The 18,354-nt window shown below is 45.3% G+C and overlaps 1 protein-coding gene across 1 annotated transcript in view; it reads left to right on the top strand.

Moving 5' to 3' along the window:
• Positions 1-18,354, top strand: part of LOC126427231 (basement membrane-specific heparan sulfate proteoglycan core protein) — a 792,772-nt gene that overhangs the window by 170,405 nt on the left and 604,013 nt on the right. The gene's annotated exons all lie outside the window — the stretch shown is intronic.

Below are 18,354 nucleotides of genomic sequence, written 5' to 3'. Positions count from 1 at the left end.
ATTAAATTTATAAGAAATTATATATATATATATATATATATATATATATATATATATATATATATATATAATGATGACGATGGTCATGATGAAGTCCCATACTGCGTGACGGAGCGTAGGGAAACGATGCGGGAGACCCGGACCGCCGTACTAGGCAAGGTCTAGGTATATAAAAACACACGCATACTCCAACGCAACATTTTGTCAAAATTTCAAAGCATTCGGGTAAAAACTTTCGGAGATTTGCGATCAGGAACATTTACAGTTTCTGTATGAGTAGAAACGTAGAAATATATAAAAGAAATAGGTGTCCTGAAAACACAACTGTACTAGACTGTAATGTTGTGTCAAAATTTCAAAGCAATCGATCAGTACCTTTCGTAGATGCACGTTTCTGGACAAATGAACATTTACATTTTTATTTATATAGATTACTAGCTGACCCGGCGAACTCTGTTCCGCCTTAAAGACAATAAATAATCAGATTTTGGATGTTAAGTTCAATTTTTTTATTAGGAAATACAAATAAAAAATTAAGTATCTAAATGATTCTTTATTATTTATGTTTTTTTGGTGCATAGCTTCCACTCTTCAATTAAGTACCTTGTGATACACGACATTTTTTGTTTTATTATCAGGCGCAAGAACAAACAACGCAGATGGTCTTCCGACCCGTGAATATCCAACATATAACTGACCGTGTGAAAAACATGGATATTCCAGATTTAAACCACAAACTTCCAAGGATTGGCCTTGTGATTTGTTAATGGTCGTGGCGAATGCAAGACGGACCGGAAATTGGAGTCTTATAAACTCAAACGGCATATCGGTTGGGGTCAAAGGGATCCTCGGAATGAGAACTTCCTCACCTTCGAATTTTCCTTCGAGTATCGTCGCGTAAATAGCATTGTTCATCAATTTACTTACCGCCAAATGCGTACCGTTGCACAGTTTTGGTTGGTTTATGTTTCGAAGCACGATTACCAGGGAGCCAACCATTAGGCGTAAGTTGTGCGGTGGTAAGCCAGGCGCATCCGAGGAGTTTAAAAATTCAATTGGATAGTTGGTGGCTTCATCTTCATTTGTTACACAGTCAGTAGATATGAATGAATGCATTTTACCAATGATCTCATTCTGAATTATGTAGTTTGGGTCATCTACATCTTTATTCTTAGCCACCAGAATTGCTCACTCACTCAACCATTCATTACTTTTGTAGTGAGTAATGATGTTTGGGAATACTTTGTTGATAAGTTCGTCTTTCGATGAGGAAATGAAATCAATCCGCTCGATTCTTCGCCCATTACCGATAGTGAGCAACTGCTCAGAGAAATCTTCAGCAGATGTATCATTAAGCAATGCAAGGATAATATGTCAGAAGATATTTTACATCAAATTCGTGTCAGTTCCAGAAATCAAGATCTTGAAATGAATGAGGAGATACATAATCGGGCCTTACCCTTGATCGAAGAGAATGCGTCACCGCCTCCTGGTTCTAAGCTACCTCTCCGTCAATTTTCAGCCAAATCTGTCCAGCCGTCGTTTAGCTGACATTTGCGTTTTGTTGTTCCATACCAGATGCAATTTTGTTATACCACGTTTTATAGCGGACGAACGGGGTAAAAAGTATCCTGTGTCCGTCTCCTGGTTCTAAGCTACCTCTCCACCAATTTTCAGCCAAATCGGTCCAACCGTTCTTGAGTTATAAATAGTGTAACTAACACGACTTTCTTTTATATACATATAGATTAACGTTTTAGCTGAAAGTGTATGAACGTGTGTGCACTTTAGCCTTGCTATACAAACCCTGAAGTAATTTCAGTGAAATTTTGTGCGCATATAACCATACTAGGAGACAATTAGCACGCGGGGCTAACGTACTGCCAACGCATGTACGAGATGCGGTGCAGAATGCTGTTAGTAGACTACAGAGGGGATGTGATGTGGGTTAGTGGTAGCAGATGCATAATTCAGGAAATCGAGCGCTTCATTACCGTTTCGGACAACAACGCCCCCCACCCCTCACCCCACCTTACCGACCACAACAACGGACGCCCCCCGGTAGGCAGTTACGGCCTATTCGGAGGCAACTGCGGCGAGGCCAGAGATGCTGCGCCCGCGCCCACTCGCGCGCTGCGACAATGATAATCTCTGGCGCGCCGTGGGCGGGGTTTCAATCAGGCTGGCAGGAAGCGGCCGTAAACCAGCGATGATGATTGCGCTCGCCGCGCTAACGACTATCGATCTCTGGCGCCGCAGAGATTACGTTTCCGCGACCCCCGCCGCCTGCGATTAATCCGCCGTGCCTGTGTTGGCGGGCCAGAGGATTATTGGGTTCAGCAATCGCGTAGCCGCGGGGAGGGTAGACACAGATATCTTAATCGCGGTTTTTCCTTACCGCAAGTATGCACTACGAGACGTACGACCCACACTTCCGGCGGTACTAAATCGCAGCCGATTTCTACCGTTCTTGCTTCTGCGTGTAGATGCTACATGAGTTCTCATCGTGAACAAACCGAGTGGAAAATTTAGAGCAAAAACACATGTTACACAACAACAACAAGCTGACATATTAAATTACAAATTACTTTCATGTACGGTAAATTAGCTGCCCCTACCGATAGCATACATGCTACCAGCAACACCTTCAAAAACCACACATGAGAATTTCATATTCTCTTTCACGCTATGCACAAACAATCAGTCTTACAAAAAAAAAAAAAAAAATAAAAATAAAAAAATGAATAGCACCTTTTTGTAGTAAATTTAATGTAGTTAAAATTTGTACAAGCGTGCGTTTTTGCTGGAGGCCACAGCTTTCGAGTTATTCAAGATAAACGTGTGTGAAGGCCACTTGTGTACATGTTTTTCTTAAATAACTCGGAAGCTACAGCCCTTACCAACAATGTATCTCTGTACAAAATTTAACTGCTTCAAATTTCCCACAAAAATGATGTATTATTTTTTCTGTAGCGTTAATGGTGTGCTTGTAGTGAGCGAGAGAATATGGAAAGCCGGCCTGAGTGTCCGAGTGGTTCTAGGCGCTACAGTCTGGAACCGCGCGAATCCTGCCTCGGGCATGGATGTGTGTGATGTCCTTAGGTTAGTTAGATTTTAGTAGTTCTAAGTCTAGGGGACTGATGACCTCAGAAGTTAAGTCCTGTAGTGCTCAGAGCCATTTGAACCATTTATTAAAATATGGAAATCTTGTGCTTAGTATTTGAGGGCATCGCAGACTGCATAATAACCATGGCTATGGGCAGCTGAATCCCCTGTAACCACTTGCAATTCAGATTATGAACAAATCGAGTTGAAAATTTACAGCGAAAACATACGTTATACAAAAAGAATATGGCGCCATATTAAATTACAAATTTCCTTCATATAGGCACTGTAATGAAGAATTATTTTTTAAAAAATAATAGCGGCAAGATGAGGGTTAAGCTCAGTAAGTAAGAGGATTCAGTTTGAGTTCTGGTTAGAAATACAGTTTCAATATTTTACGATATTGCTCAGCCATTTAACATGGAAGAGTTCTTCCTGTATGTATAGACAACCAGCTTAATGCGAATCTTTTTGTAAATAACAGGAAGTAGCAATTTGTAGGTATATGAATCGGAAATCGTATGTGGAAGACATCCGTTCATAGGCCATTGTCAAGACACTGGGAAAACGTAGTCAGTGCTTAAAGTACAGTGTAGTCATTCTGAAACGATCATGCGACCCATCTTAGAATTTTGCTCAAGTATGTGGGACCCGTACCAAATAGTGCAAACAGGGGAGTATTCCAATATCTTTATGGCAGTTTGTTGTCGCGTTTGTCTTAATATGGCTCAAATGGTTCAAATGACTGTAAGCACTGTGGAACTTAACAGCTAAGGTCATGAGTCCCCTAGAACTAAGAACTACTTAAACCTAACTAACCTAAGGACATCACACACATCCATGCCCGAGGCAGGATTCGAACCTGCGACCGTAGCGGTCACGCGGTTCGAGACTGAAGTGCCTAGAACCGCTCTTCCACAGCGGCCGGCTATCCGCAACACGTTTTGCAGACAAGATGCACATATACCACTGAATGTTCCTGGAAAATCATATGACTCTGGGAGCCATAGTTCAGCAGATATGACGTCATAAACATTGAGTTGTGTGAAAAAGCTTCTGTTAAAAGGGAGCTGTTCTTATACGTTCTTTAATGAACCGCGTGTGAGGTATTACTGGCAAATAAAGAAAGGAATATTATAATCGATTTTTAAAGGCAGCTAGATTAAGACCCAATGTTTTTTATGTGCCGTTGAATGTAACATTACAGACTCAGCTGCAATTTGATTTTTATTACCTCTGCAGTACTTGGCTAAGCTGCGTATTATTTACAACTGTAATCGCGGACAAACGTAAATAAAATCTTCATGATAGCGGTCCGCCTCGTCGGAAAAATTTTCGTGATAGCGATCCGCCTCCTCGAAAATACTCTGCGTGTATTTTTTCCCCTCCGCGGTTTTTATCTGTCGCGTACGTCCGGGCCATTAAAAGTAGTGGGATATACGGTGCGCGGGCCACGAACGCGCGGATATCGACGCCGCGTGAGAGGCGAATCGGCGGGCACGGACGCGGAGACCTATAAAGGCTGGCCGAGATGGCGTTCGGATAGCGGCTGCGGTTACGTGATTCCGCATTAATCGACTGAGTGCTAGCGACCCCGCCTTAGCGGTACACTACATATTACTGGCCCCGCCAACAGCTGCTAGTGTGCCAAGCACCGCCGACCTTACGCTGTTTTCGTTCCGGTTCCTTCCTGCGCAACAGCCGAGCGGGGCTATAGCAGGCGGTGAGTTTACATTTTTAATCGCTGACGGTACGTTTCGACTTCAAAGCCATCATCAGAATTTAGCTGAATATCGCTATCGAAAATACGAGGGTCATTCAATAAGTAATGCCCTACATTTTTTTTTCTCTGAACGTATTTATTGTTAAGAGTCAGAATTTGGTGACATTAGTACCGAGCGAGGTGGCGCAGTGGCTAGCACACTGGACTCGCACTCGGGAGGACGACGGTTCAATCCCATCTCCGGCCATCCTGATTTAGGTTTTCCGTGATTCCCCTAAATCGTTTCAGGCAAATGCCGGGATGGTTCCTTTGAAAGGGCACGGCCGATTCCCTCCCAATCCTTCCCTAACCCGAGCTTGCGCTCCGTCTCTAATGACCTCGTTGTCGACGGGACGTTAAACACTAACCACCACCGCCACTTGCTGACATTAAACATCAACATGTCTTGTCCATGCCCTGTTTTTCTACGTAGTCTCCATCACGTTCTATGGCCGTACGCCAGCGTTGTGGAAAGAGCATGTATTCCCTGCTGGTAAAAGCTCTGGTCCTGTAGGCGTAGCAGAGACACTCAGTCACTGCACGACTATCCGCACCTGAGTGGTCAGCGCGACGGGTTCGATTCCCGGCTGGGTCGGAGATTTTCTCCGCTCAGGGACTGGCTGTTGTGTTGTCCTAATCATCATTTCACCCCCATCGACACGCAAGTCGCCGAAGTGGCGTCAACTCGAAAGACTTGCACCAGGCGAACGGTCTACCCGACGGGAGGTCCTAGTCACATGGCATTTCCATTTACTGCATGGTTGACTGTCTCGCCATGTTCAAAGCGTGTTCCCTGTAGAGAATCTTTAAGCGGCCCAAAGAGATGGAAGTCCGAGGGTGTCAGGTCTGGACGGAAGGGTGGATGAGGCAATTATATCCAACATAAGCGTGGCTGATCATGGAGCTCTGCTTCTGCATTTCCTGAGGCTGTAACTTTCTTTTGCCATAGCCCAACACCTGTCAACTGCAGCATCGCCATACACTGCACACAAACTTTTATGGATGTTCAACACAGTTTTTTTTTTCTGCACACAAGTATTCAATAACACCACGCTGCATGTAACGTGAGCCGTATGTAGACGCTATGTTGACGCCGTACTACGGCTCTGCCATCAGTCAGAACGGTTCGAAACTTCACCGGCGCGCAGAACAAACATCAAATGTGAACAGAATGACATTTTCACTCTCTAGCGGAGTGTGCGCTGATATGAAACTGCCTGCCCTGTGCCGGATCGAGACTCGAAGGCAAAGTTCCCGAGTTCAAGTCTCGGCGCGGCACACAGTTTCAATCTGCCAGGAAGTTTCATATCAGCGCAGACTCCGCTGCAGAGTGAAAATCTCATTCTGGAAACATCGTCCAGGCCGTGGCTAAGCCATGTCTCCGCAGTATCCTTTCTTCCAGGAGTGCTAGTTCTGCGAGGTTCGCCGTCCGGTGTGGCCGAGCGGTTCTAGGCGCTACAGTCTGGAACCGCGCTGCTGCTACGGTCGCGGGTTCGATTTCTGCCTCGGACGTGGATGTGTGTGATGTCCTTAGGTTAGTTAGGTTTAAGTAGTTCTAAGTTCTAGGGAACTGATGACCTCAGCTGTTAAGTCCCATAGTGCTCAGAGCCATTTGAACCGTGTTGCGGATAGAGGTAGTAGTAATAAGTTTAACCGCACAAACAGCGAAAATGTTGAAGCGGTAAACTAATTTTTCCTTTCATCATTTTGTGGGGAATGTCAGCGAGAAAAAAATATTCCAAAATTATGTGTAAAGTCTGCTGTAAGTTGCTAACGCTTTGCGCTACACTGCCTCAAGATATAGACACGATTTGTGACTGTAAAACTTGTCTTCTGGGTTAAACGTTCAAGATAAGAGTATACTTCTTAATAAGTAGGTTATGATAGCATTTTAAATTTTTTAATTCGGTCAATAATTATACGAAACGCTGAAAATCAAATTTTTGTTGCCCGTACAACCTATTAAATAGACAGCTTGCAACGAGGATTGACTGACGTAAGCTGTTTGCTAATATGCGAGTATATTCCCTTTAAATTTTTTTTTTTATTTCTGTCCCTTTGAAACATTTGTTTTTTTATGGCTACGTAAACTGGCTTGTTCTAATTTGGGATGAGAGATATTATGAACGAATTTATCGTACATGGTGCAAGATAGGAGCCTGCGATCAAAATCTCGATATAGATTAACAATGTACAGGAGGCACTGAATAGATTTTAACGATTAGCCCCTCTTCGTTATTTATCTTTTGTCGCATGTAGCGTCCGACTGTATGTTAGTGATTTCTTATAAACCTCGTAAGCTTGGAGGTAATGATGGATTACAGTTGCCAAAGTTAACTACTGATGAACAAGTAGACAAACGCGTGGAGGCTGTCTGTCTGAATAGCGCGCTACAACTGTCTTTGTTAATTGTCCTCGTCTTCGGAAAAGGAGGGAAAACAAACGAATTCACAAACGAATTATTATTATTATTATTATTATTATTATTACGTGGCCTACGCAAGTATAGGTTGTATTTACTCATTCCTAATAGCTTTTTGTTTCAAAATCACTTATTTGGTTTACAACCTCGTTGTAGGCGGAACCTAAAGAGATTTTACCAGATATAGCACAGACATCAAATCCTAGAACAGTACAATTAGAATCAGTTACTGTTTTGTTTGGGATTTTGAGAGTTCAAAATGGCTCTGAGCACTATGGGACTAAACATCTGTGGTCATCAGTCCCCTAGAACTTAGAACTAATTAAACCTAACTAACCTAACGACATCACACACATCCATGCCCGAGGCAGGATTCGAACCTGCGACCGTAGCAGTCGCGCGGTTCCGGACTGAGCGCCTAGAACCACTAGACCACCGCGGCCGGCGGATTTTGAGAGTGTTTGTGACTCAATTTTCTAAGCCATTTTTATAAAAAAAAATGAACAGTTGTTTAATAAATATTATCTAGAGCTACAAACCAACTTTCTCGTAGGTAAAATGTCAGACTGGAAAATACAATTGAACAGTAACTATTCAGTCGGTCGTATAAAAGCAAGTGTAATATGCTACTCACGCATTTCCTCATTACTCGTAAAATCTCTCCACGGATAAATATTATCAGGGAGGGAGAATGGTATTACGGTTTTGCGCATCAGCGACATATATCACCCCTCCATTATCCGTTTCTGTTATTTTTTCGTGATAGTCATTTATTCCCGGCGATCGTCAAGCAACGCTGCCCGCGCAAAATGGCGGCGCCAGTGATAAATAATAATAATAAAAAAAGCAAGAAAATAATAAAAGGAATTAAAATGAGGACGTTGGAGAGCGGATGCGAACACGGGAAATTATTCATCGTCTCGCTGGACAGTTCAACTGATTTACGATGCGCGGAACCGAAATGTCAGAGATATTCCGTAATTAAAATGCGGCGGTCGTTAACGGAGATGGCCGATGGCTAATGAACACACACGTCATATCTGTGGGGCGGGTGTTTGCTCTCTGCGGTCAAAGATCGGAGTGTCGTATTGAAAGCTATCCGGATATAGACACCTACGTAAGACCGCATAAGGAAATCGGAGGCTGTAGCTTCAGAACGACATTTTTATATGTCGATCTCAGAATCATCTACACTGTTCTATTATACACGGTTTTTTTAATGTTATAATGAGAAACGGAACAGGCAAGTAGAGGGCAATGAAACAAGCAAATAATCCTAACAAACATAGCTTAGGAAACAAATGGTTTCCCCGATACGAAGTGTGTGCAGTCATGCCAATGTTACAACACTCTTAATGACTAAGCCTACGTTTTCGATGGCACTCCTTATGGTGAAAGGACGCGTGTGTGTTAGATGCATGATGACCCGCTTTCACGTGGCTGCTCTGGAATACGTAGCACGAATCTTCGACAACATGCGTGTAAGTCGTGGTTCTCCAATACCGTGGCTTCTCACGTCCCCCGTCTTGAACTCTTTGCATTTTCTTGCATGGGGATATCTGAAAGGTTTATTCCAGCCGCATTGATGATTCAAAAATGTTCAAATGTGTGTGAAATCTTATGGAACTTAACTACTAAGGTCATCAGTCCCTAAGCTTACACAGTATTTAACCTAAATTATCCTAAGTACAAACACACACACCCATGCCCCAGAGAGGACTCGAACCTCAGCGGGGACCAGCCGTCTTCTGCAGCACCATATTTCGAAAGCTTCTATTCTCTTCTTCTCCAAACTATTTATCGTCCATGTTTCACTTCCATTCATGGCTACACTCCATACAAATACTTTCAGAAACGACTTCCTGACACTTAAATCTAAACTCGATGTTAACAAATTTCTTTTCTTCAGAAACGCTTTCCTTGCCATTGCCAGTCTACATTTTATATCCTCTCTACTTCGACCATCATCAGTTATTTTGCTCCCCGAATAGCAAAACTCCTTTACTACTTTAAGTGTCTCATTTCCTAATCTAATTCCCTCAGCATCACCCGACTTAATTCGACTACATTCCATTATCCTCGTTTTGCTTTTGTTGATGTCCATGTTATACCCTCCTTTCATGACACTGTCCGTTCCGTTCAACTGCTCTTCCAAGTCCTTTGTTGTCTCTGACAGAATTACAATGTCATCGGTGAACCTCAAAGTTTTTATACCTTCTCCATGGATTTTAATACCTACTCCGAATTTTTCTTTTGTTTCCTTTACTGCTTGCTCAATATACAGATTGAATATCATTGGGGATAAGCTACAACCCTGTCTCACTCCCTTCCCAACCACTGCTTCCCTTTCTACCCCTCGACTCTTATAACTGCCATCTGGTTTCTGTACAAATTGTAAATAGCCTTTCGCTCCCTATATTTTACCCCTGCCACCTTCAGAATTTGAAAGAGAATATTCCAGTCAACATTGTCAAAAGCTTTCTCTAGGTCTACAAATGCTACAAACGTACGTTTGCCTTTCCTTAATCTTTCTTCTAAGACAAGTCGTAGGGTCAGTATTGCCTCACGTGTTGCAACATTTCTACGGAATCCAAACTGATCTTCCCCGAGGTCGGCTTCTACCAGTTCAATAATGTTGCCCTGTGTGATGTGTCATTATGACTTGGGTATAACTGAACTGAAGATAGCTATACAGTAGCTACAATCAATCTGCAATAAATTTACGATCGATGCTGCCCTTCCTCCGATCTTGGATCTCAATAGTACGCACGTTGTTCCTGGTGGAAACAAACCTCAGAATACAAAAAACAAAGTAGGATGCATAATTTGAACCCACAACCTTTAAGATGTGGTGCCAAATAACTCAGCCATTAGGCTACCGCACAGTTTCGTAATTAACGCTGTTTCAATCCTGCTGTGGATCCCAAGACACTCTGAAATTCTGTGTTTCTCGATCACCCGTAAGCGAGGGCAGGGTGTGGTAGCTAGGGCTCTGACCTACACCTCAGCACAGGTGGTCTTTTACAGTCGACCCTACCTCTCTTTGTGGGAGATCATAATTGCAGCCATTGTCGATGTTGTGAACTCTGGTAAGAGTAAACTTTGTGATGCCGCAAGCACGTCTTCATTAGCGTGCGTAACGAGTGCGTAGGACGCGAGCGTGATATGTGGCGGCTGCGTGCGGCCGAAGGTTAACGGGCGGTGCGTGCCCTGCACGTCGGAGACAGGCATGGGAACAACGGCAGCACCAGCAACAACCGAAACAACAGGCGATTAAGGCGAGGCGCGATGTTAAAAGCAGGGGGTCACACGCCGCGTACTGGTCCCTGCTCTTTCAAGCACTCAGCCGCGAACCTGAGATATCTGTGGGGAGCGCAGGCATAAAGTCTGTCCAGGTTCATCGCGGCAATGCCTATCAGGAACCAACGCTACATCCAGAGCAGGTGTAGCTAGTCCAGCATACCCCACCTCGCTGAACTTCTAACCTGAAAAGTGCGTAAACGGGGACCGATCTGCGACACTAAACGGCGGAAACTCCCACCCGTCCCAATTGCAAGTTGCCCGTCTAACTGCTGCCAGGGGCAACAAAAGTTTCAATTTCAGTGTTTCACAAAATTGTCGAACGAATTTAAAAATTTTAACTGCTGTCACAGCATGACGTGGCTTTTCATAGGTTGATATTCGATGAAAGAAAGTGCTCTAACAGCTCTTTTCATCTTCTCTAAATTCTCACAGTTATCTCTAACGGCCTCCCCATAATATTCGTGTAATTCATCGATTACTTTGTCCGATAATCTCGCTACTTTCAACGACAACTAGTATCAGGAAAGAGAACTGATTTGTTTATTCGTAATGCCAACTTCTAAGACGTAGCACTAGGCACAAAACAAAGCAATTCACAGCATTCTAGACTGTATAGCTCCGAAGATATGGCTGCCCAACTGTGGCAGTATATGCGTAGCCACGAAATTTGACAGTCACACGTCAACATTCAAAATATCATTTGAAAGTCTCACAATTGTCTAATTTTTATGTATTATATACCAAAATCTTCAGGAAAGTTCAAAATTAATTACGGAGTAGAAAACAGAAAACGTCAAATTTGAACGAATTTCACGTGCAATGTATGAAGCGTCTTTCTAGTACACTACAGGCCATTAAAATTGCTACACCACGAAGATGACGTGCTACAGACGCAAAATCTAACCGACAGGAAGGAGATGCCGTGATGTGGAAATAATTAGCTTTTCAGACCATGCACACAAGGTCGGCGCCGGTGGCGACACCTACAACGTGCTGACATGAGGAAAGTTTCCAACCGATTTCTCATACACAAACAGTAGTTGACCGGCGTTGCCGGGTGAAACGTTGTTGTGATGCCTCGTGTAAGGAGGAGAAATGCGTACCATCACGTTTCCGACTTTGATAAAGGTCGGATTGTAGCCTATCGCGATTGCGGTTTATCGTATCGCGACATTGCCGCTCGCGTCGGTCGAGATCCAATGACTGCTAGCAGAATATGGAATCGGTGGGTTCAGGAGGGTAATACGGAACGCCGTGCTGGATACCAACGGCCTCGTATCAGTAGCAGTCGAGATGACAGGCATCTTATCCGCATGGCTGTAACGGATCGTGCAGCCACATGTCGATCCCCGAATCAGCAGATGGGGACGTTTGCAAGACAACAACTATCTGCACGAACATTTCGACGACGTTTGCAGCAGCACGGACTATCAGCTCGGAGACCGTGGCTGCGGTTAGCCTTGACGCTGCATCACAGACGGGAGCGCCTGCGATGGTGTACCCGACGACGAACCTGGGTGCACGAATGGCAAAACGTCATTTTTTCGGATGAATGCAGGTTCTGTTTGCAGCATCAGGATGGTCGCATCCGTGTTTGGCAACATCGCGGTGAACGCACATTGGAAGTGTGTATTCGTCATCGCCATACTGGCGTATCACCCGGCGTGATGGTATGGGGTGCCATTGGTTACACGTCTCGGTCACCACTTCTTCGCATTGACGGCACTTTGAACAGTGGACGTTACATTTCAGTGGCTCTACCCTTCATTCGATCCCTGCGAAACCCTATATTTCAGCAGGATAATGCACGACCGCATGTAGCAGGTCCTGTGCGGGCCTTTCTGTATACAGAAAATGTTCGACTGCTGCCCTGGCCAGCACATTCTCCAGATCTCTCACCAACTGAAAACGTCTGGTCAATGGTTGGCGAGCAACTGGCTCGTCACAATACGCCAGTCACAACTGTTGATGAACTGTGGTGTCGTGTTGAAGCTGCACGGGCAGCTGTGCCTGTACACGCCACCCAAGCTCTGTTTGACTCAATGCCCAGGCGTATCGAGGCCGTTATTACGGCCAGAGGTGGTTGTTGTGAGTCCTGATTTCTCAGGATCTATGCACCCCAACTGCGTGAAAATGTAATCACATGCCAGTTCTAGTATAATATATTTGTCCAATGAATACCCGTTTATCTTCTGTATTTCTTCTTGTTGTAGCGATTTTAATGGCCAGTAGTGTACCAAGCAGAGAGAGAGAGAGAGAGAGACAGAGATGGAGGTGGTGGAGGAAGAGAGAGTGCGCCTCAGGCATCCTGGGTCGCAGGACGCACAAGACGCCGCTGCTTGGGGAGCGTGTGCAGTGCGTGTGCGTGTGAGATGGCGTGCGTTGCGACACGCACGCGCTGCCCGCCTGCCCGTTCCCGAGCGCCCCTGGGAATGCCAATTAAAGCGGCCGCCGTAACTCCGCGCGAAATCGCCTCTCGCCCGGGTCGTAGGCTCGGCGTTTCGGCGAAACGTTACGAGGCCGCAGCCAGCCAGCCTGCTAACTGGCAGTGCGGGGGACACACTGCGCAGCCGCCCTGCCGAGGAGTCAACGGGACGCACCGGCCGAAACATCTGTCGGGGGCGCCCAGTAGGTAACGCAACACGTTCTCTTCGCCGGCCAATTTGGGTTCAAAAAATGCGGTATATGTTGTGGTCCGCCGTAGAATACGCCCGCTGCCGCTTCTATAGCACAGAAACCAGATGGCAGCTATAAGAGTTGAGGCACATCAAAGGGAAGCAATGCTTGGGAAGGGAGTAGTGAGACAGGGCTGTAGCCTCTCCCCGAAGTTATTCAATCTGTATAGTGAGCAAGCAGTAAAAGAAACAAAAGAAAAATTCGGAGTAGGTATTAAAATCCATGGAGAAGAAATAAAAACTTTGAGGTTCGCCGATGACATTGTAATTCTGTCAGAGACAGCAAAGGGCTTGGAAGAGCAGTTGAACGGAATGGACAGTGTCTTGAAAGGAGGGTATAAGATGAACATCAACAAAAGCAAAACGAGGATAATGGAATCTAGTCGAATTAAATCGGGTTATGCTGACGGAATTACATTAGGAAATGAGACGCTTAAGGTAGTAAAGGACTTCTGCTATTTGGGGAGCAAAATAACTGATGATGGTCGAAGTAGAGGGGATATAAAATGTAGACTGGCAATGGCAAGGAAAGCGTTTCTGAAGAAGAGAAATTTCTTAACATCTGATATAGATTTGAGTATCAGGAAGTCGTTTCTGAAAGTATTTGTATGGAGTGTAGCCATGTATGGAAGGGAAACGTGGACGATAAATAGTTCGGACAAGAATAGAATAGAAGCTTTCGAAATGTTTTGCTACAGAAGAATGTTGAAGATTAGATGGGTAGATCACATAACTAATGAGGAGGTATTGAATATAACTGGAGAGGAGTTCGTGGCACAACTTGATTAGAAGAAGGGATCGGTTGGTAGGCCATGTTCTGAGGCATCGAGGGATCACAAATTTAGTATTGGAGGGCACCGTGGAGGGTAAAAATCGTAGAGGGAGACCAAGAGATGAATACACTAAGCAGATTCAGAAGGATGTGGGTTGCAGTAGGTACTGGGAGATGAAGAAGCTTGCACTGGATGGAGTAGCATGGAGAGCTGCATCAAACTAGTGTCTGGACTGAAGACCACAACAACAACACTAATAATGTAATTTGTGGTGTGACGGAAGTGGAAATTGTAAATATGGTGTGATACTGAAAAACGTGACAGAGAATAAAACTGAACAGATTCGAATCCTGCCTCGGGCATGGATGTGTGTGATGTCCTTAGGTTAGTTAGGTTTAAGTAGTTCTAAGTTCTAGGAGACTGATGACCTCAGAAGTTAAGTCGCATAGTGCTCAGAGCCATTTGAACCATTTGAAAATTGAACAAATATACAGGCAGAAACGACTTCCTGACACTCAAATCTATACTCGATGTTAACAAATTTCTCTTCTTCAGAAACGCTTTCCTTGCCATTGCCACTCTACATTTTAGTGATTCAATAAAAAACACGCAGGGCGGAGTGGCCGAGCGGTTCTAGGCGCTACAGTCTGGAACCGAGCGACCACTACGGTCACAGGTTCGAATCCTGCCTCGGGCATGGATGTGTGTGATGTCCTTAGGTTAGTTAGGTTTAAATAGTTCTAAGTTCTAGGGGACTGATGTCCTAAGAAGTAAAGTCCCATAGTGCTGAGAGGCAATCAAAAACACGTGTGATTCCATCAGAGGCATGCCCTCTACTGCTAACATTCTGCGGCACTCACAATATTCGAAAGAATTTACGAAACAAAAGAGTCTGCAAACTTTCTTGAGATAAGAAGAATCTTCAAGTTATTATTTTATAAATGTGTCCAGAAATAAATTTAACAATTCCCGTTACATTGTGCAATTAATAATACGAATTTTACGTATGCCAGAAATTTCAGAATTTCAAATATTTCTGAAAGAACCATAATTGTAACTGTACCGTTTGTAACAACTTGATTTCTTTTTATACATATTAGGCTGAAATATAATGCATCGTATACAATATCAAATGAAATTCTTTCAGTGAAATAGCCGAGAATGTTCACCTATACCAGAATCGATAGTGTTCGTGGTATCAGTTATTTCTATTTAAAAAAGGCTATCCTAGAGGAGGGTGTCCCATTACAATCACGATCTCGCTTTGCCTTCTCCAGCGATGTTTTAGGATACTGTGACCTGGGATTTCAGTGACATGTATGTGGAAACAAACGAACATTAAGTTACGTAACTTTGTTTTTCTCTCGAGGTGATAACTGAAACTTTGTGATCGGCTCTGCAAAGTACACGAGCTGTCTGACCCTGTGTCGCGATAACCCCGCGTGGGGGCGTCTAGCGCCGCGTCGTCGGCGACCGGCCGCCTCCGCTCTTGAAGGGATTCCGGCTGAGCCAGCCGCGAGGAATCCTGGGAAGAGAAGCCGACAAGTCGTCCCTAAGGTATGAGGGAGGGGGGGGGGGGGGGAGGTCACGAGAGGGAGGTCAGACGTATGAACGGCCCCGTCTGTAAGCGGGCAACCTCTGCTAGTGAACAAGTGTTAGCTGAGATTGTCTGCGCTCGTACTGCGGACACAAGTACGGGATGTAAGACGTCAGGAGAAATTATGCCGAACAATTTCAAGGTGTGTTTATGTCGTTAATGAAACTGCACAGTGCTCACAATGCAGCCCGCCGAATGAGTCTGCAAGCGTTGTCGGCCAGACAAACTGCGGCCACATCCTCCGCAACATCACGGGGGACTGTTGGCAGGTAATGCTTGCAACAATGCGTTTCCGGGGCACATCTACATCTACATCCATACTCCGCAAGGCACCTGACGGTGTGTGGCGGAGGGTACCCTGAGTACCTCTATCGGTTCTCCCTTCTATTCCAGTCTCGTATTGTTCGTGGAAAGAAGGATTGTCGGTATGCCTCTGTGTGGGCTCTACTCTCTCTGATTTTATCCTCACGGTTTCTTCGCGAGATATACCTAGGAGGGAGCAATATACTGCTTGACTCTTCGGTGAAGGTATGTTCTCGAAACTTCAACAGAAGCCCGTACCGAGCTACTGAGCGTCTCTCCTGCAGAGTCTTCCACTGGAGTTTATCTCTCGTCTCCGTAACGCTTTCGCGATCGCTAAATGGTCCTGTAACGAAGCGCGCCTTTACACGATCCACACTATGACCGCAAGATAGATGAAAGCGACCTGTTATAGAGGGAGTGAGTGCGGTTCTGCAGCATTTGCATTCCACTGGGAAAAGAAAATTAGTATCGGAAACAGCAGTCGACCTTTGTGACCTGTATCCTTTTTTAAAAAGCGGAGTGCTGCAGAAACTTTATCTGCTCAACTAACGCAAGATTCCGATGCTTTTTCAGAACATTGAAACAATATTTGCAGTGAAACTTCCTGGCAGATTAAAACTGTGAGCCGGACCGAGACTCGAACTCGGGACCTTTCCCTTTCGCGTGCAATTGCTCTACCAACTGAGCTACCCAAGCACGACTCACGCCCCCTCCTCAGAGCTTTACTTCCGGCAGTACCTCGCCTCCTACCTTCCAAACTTTACAGAGACGAGGTACTGGCAGAAGTAAAGCTCTGAGGAGGGGGCGTGAGTCGTGCTTGGGTAGCTCAGTTGGTAGAGCAATTGCACGCGAAAGGCAAAGGTCCCGAGTTCGAGTCTCGGTCCGGCACACAGTTTTAATCTGCCACGAAGTTTTATTGTGAGTCAAAATGGCGTATGAATAACATAACTATTCCTAACTTCTGTGAGCTATCAACACTTGAAAATTTAGGTGCCGGCCGTTGTGGTCGAGCGGTTCTAGGCGCTTCAGTCCGGAACCGCGCTGCTGCTATGGTCGCAGGTTCGGATCCTGCCTCGGGCACGGATGTGTGTGATGTCCTTAGGTTAGTTAGGTTTAAGTAGTTCCAAGTTCTAGGGGACTGATGACCTCAGATGTTAAGTCCCATAGTGCTCAGAGCCATTTGAACCATTTTGAAAATTTAGGTGACAATCACTAGCGTTACTCATTCCGCTATCGCGACGACGGATGTTGCTAGACCATACACTGCGTCTTAAATACTTCCTGAATGCTTTCATAGTAGCTATATTACTAACTGAACTTTAATTAAACAAATTGTAACGAGAACGATGCGTTTTTAATGGATCCTCAACATGCCGTCGATTTCAAATGGCACACTCTCATAACACGCAAGTTACGTTAATTCCTTAACCACAAATGTAACGTTTTATTACAACGAATCACACAATGAACGGAGGGTACGGTCTTCAACTGGAAGTCAGCAGGGCGCACATAGCGACACGGTGCAATGGACTCGCATTCGGGAGGACGGCGGTTCAAACCCGCGTCTCGCCAACCTGATTTAGGTTTTCCGTGATTTCTCTAAATCGCTTCAGACAAATGCCAGGATGCTTCCTCTGAAAGGGCACGGCCGACTTCCTTCCCTTGTCTGATGGGACCGATGACCTCGCTGTCTGGTCCTTTTCCCCCAAATCAACCAACCAACATGGCGCCCCACTGCTCTGCACCGAAGGGAGATTGCGTCCTTGTGACGTAGGTGGCGTTCTGCAATCTCATTAGTCAGAATATCTGACATACTAGATATTGCTCTACACGTTCGGAAGGACTCCCCAACGTGCTGATCCACACTGTGACATCGGAAAAGTCAGCACGCTCAGCTCTTGTGACTTCGTGCCGTCTTTGTCAGTACGCGGCTCGGACTTGACGCCTGGCAGGTCAGCACAGGTGTCGCAGTGAGGCGAGCGTGGTGGACGGCAGCGCAGTGTTTACATAGCGGGGCAGCATTCCACGCCGCTGGCAGATGGTCTCACCTCTCGCTACGCCGCGTGCCGGAGTCTCTCTCCGCCATCAAGGCTGCGGGTGAGGCAGTCTCTGGGGAATGTCCAGTGCGTGACGTCACCCGCCAGGTAGTCAGCAGGTGCGTTACGTGGGTTTGCAGGTGTCGGGGCGCCACCCACGTCCTCACAAGCTGAGGTGCCTCAGGGGTGGCAAACCTACGTGCGGTGCTATACCTTAGCGTCCCAGGTGTGCCAGGACTTCCACAACGGTCAAGTAATCTACAAAAAAATTGCAGCATCTCTTACGATCCATAAGAGCTTTAAAAATAGCATTAACTACAAAACAAGCGGCGCCATAGTGTAGTTGGCTTGTATGCTGAAGGTTGTTGGTTCCAATCC

The sequence above is a fragment of the Schistocerca serialis genome, chromosome 11, assembly GCF_023864345.2.
Source record: "Schistocerca serialis cubense isolate TAMUIC-IGC-003099 chromosome 11, iqSchSeri2.2, whole genome shotgun sequence".
NCBI lineage: Eukaryota > Metazoa > Arthropoda > Insecta > Orthoptera > Acrididae > Schistocerca > Schistocerca serialis.
The sequence above is the reverse complement of the archived record's forward strand: the minus strand, read 5'-3'. Positions and strand labels throughout refer to the sequence as shown.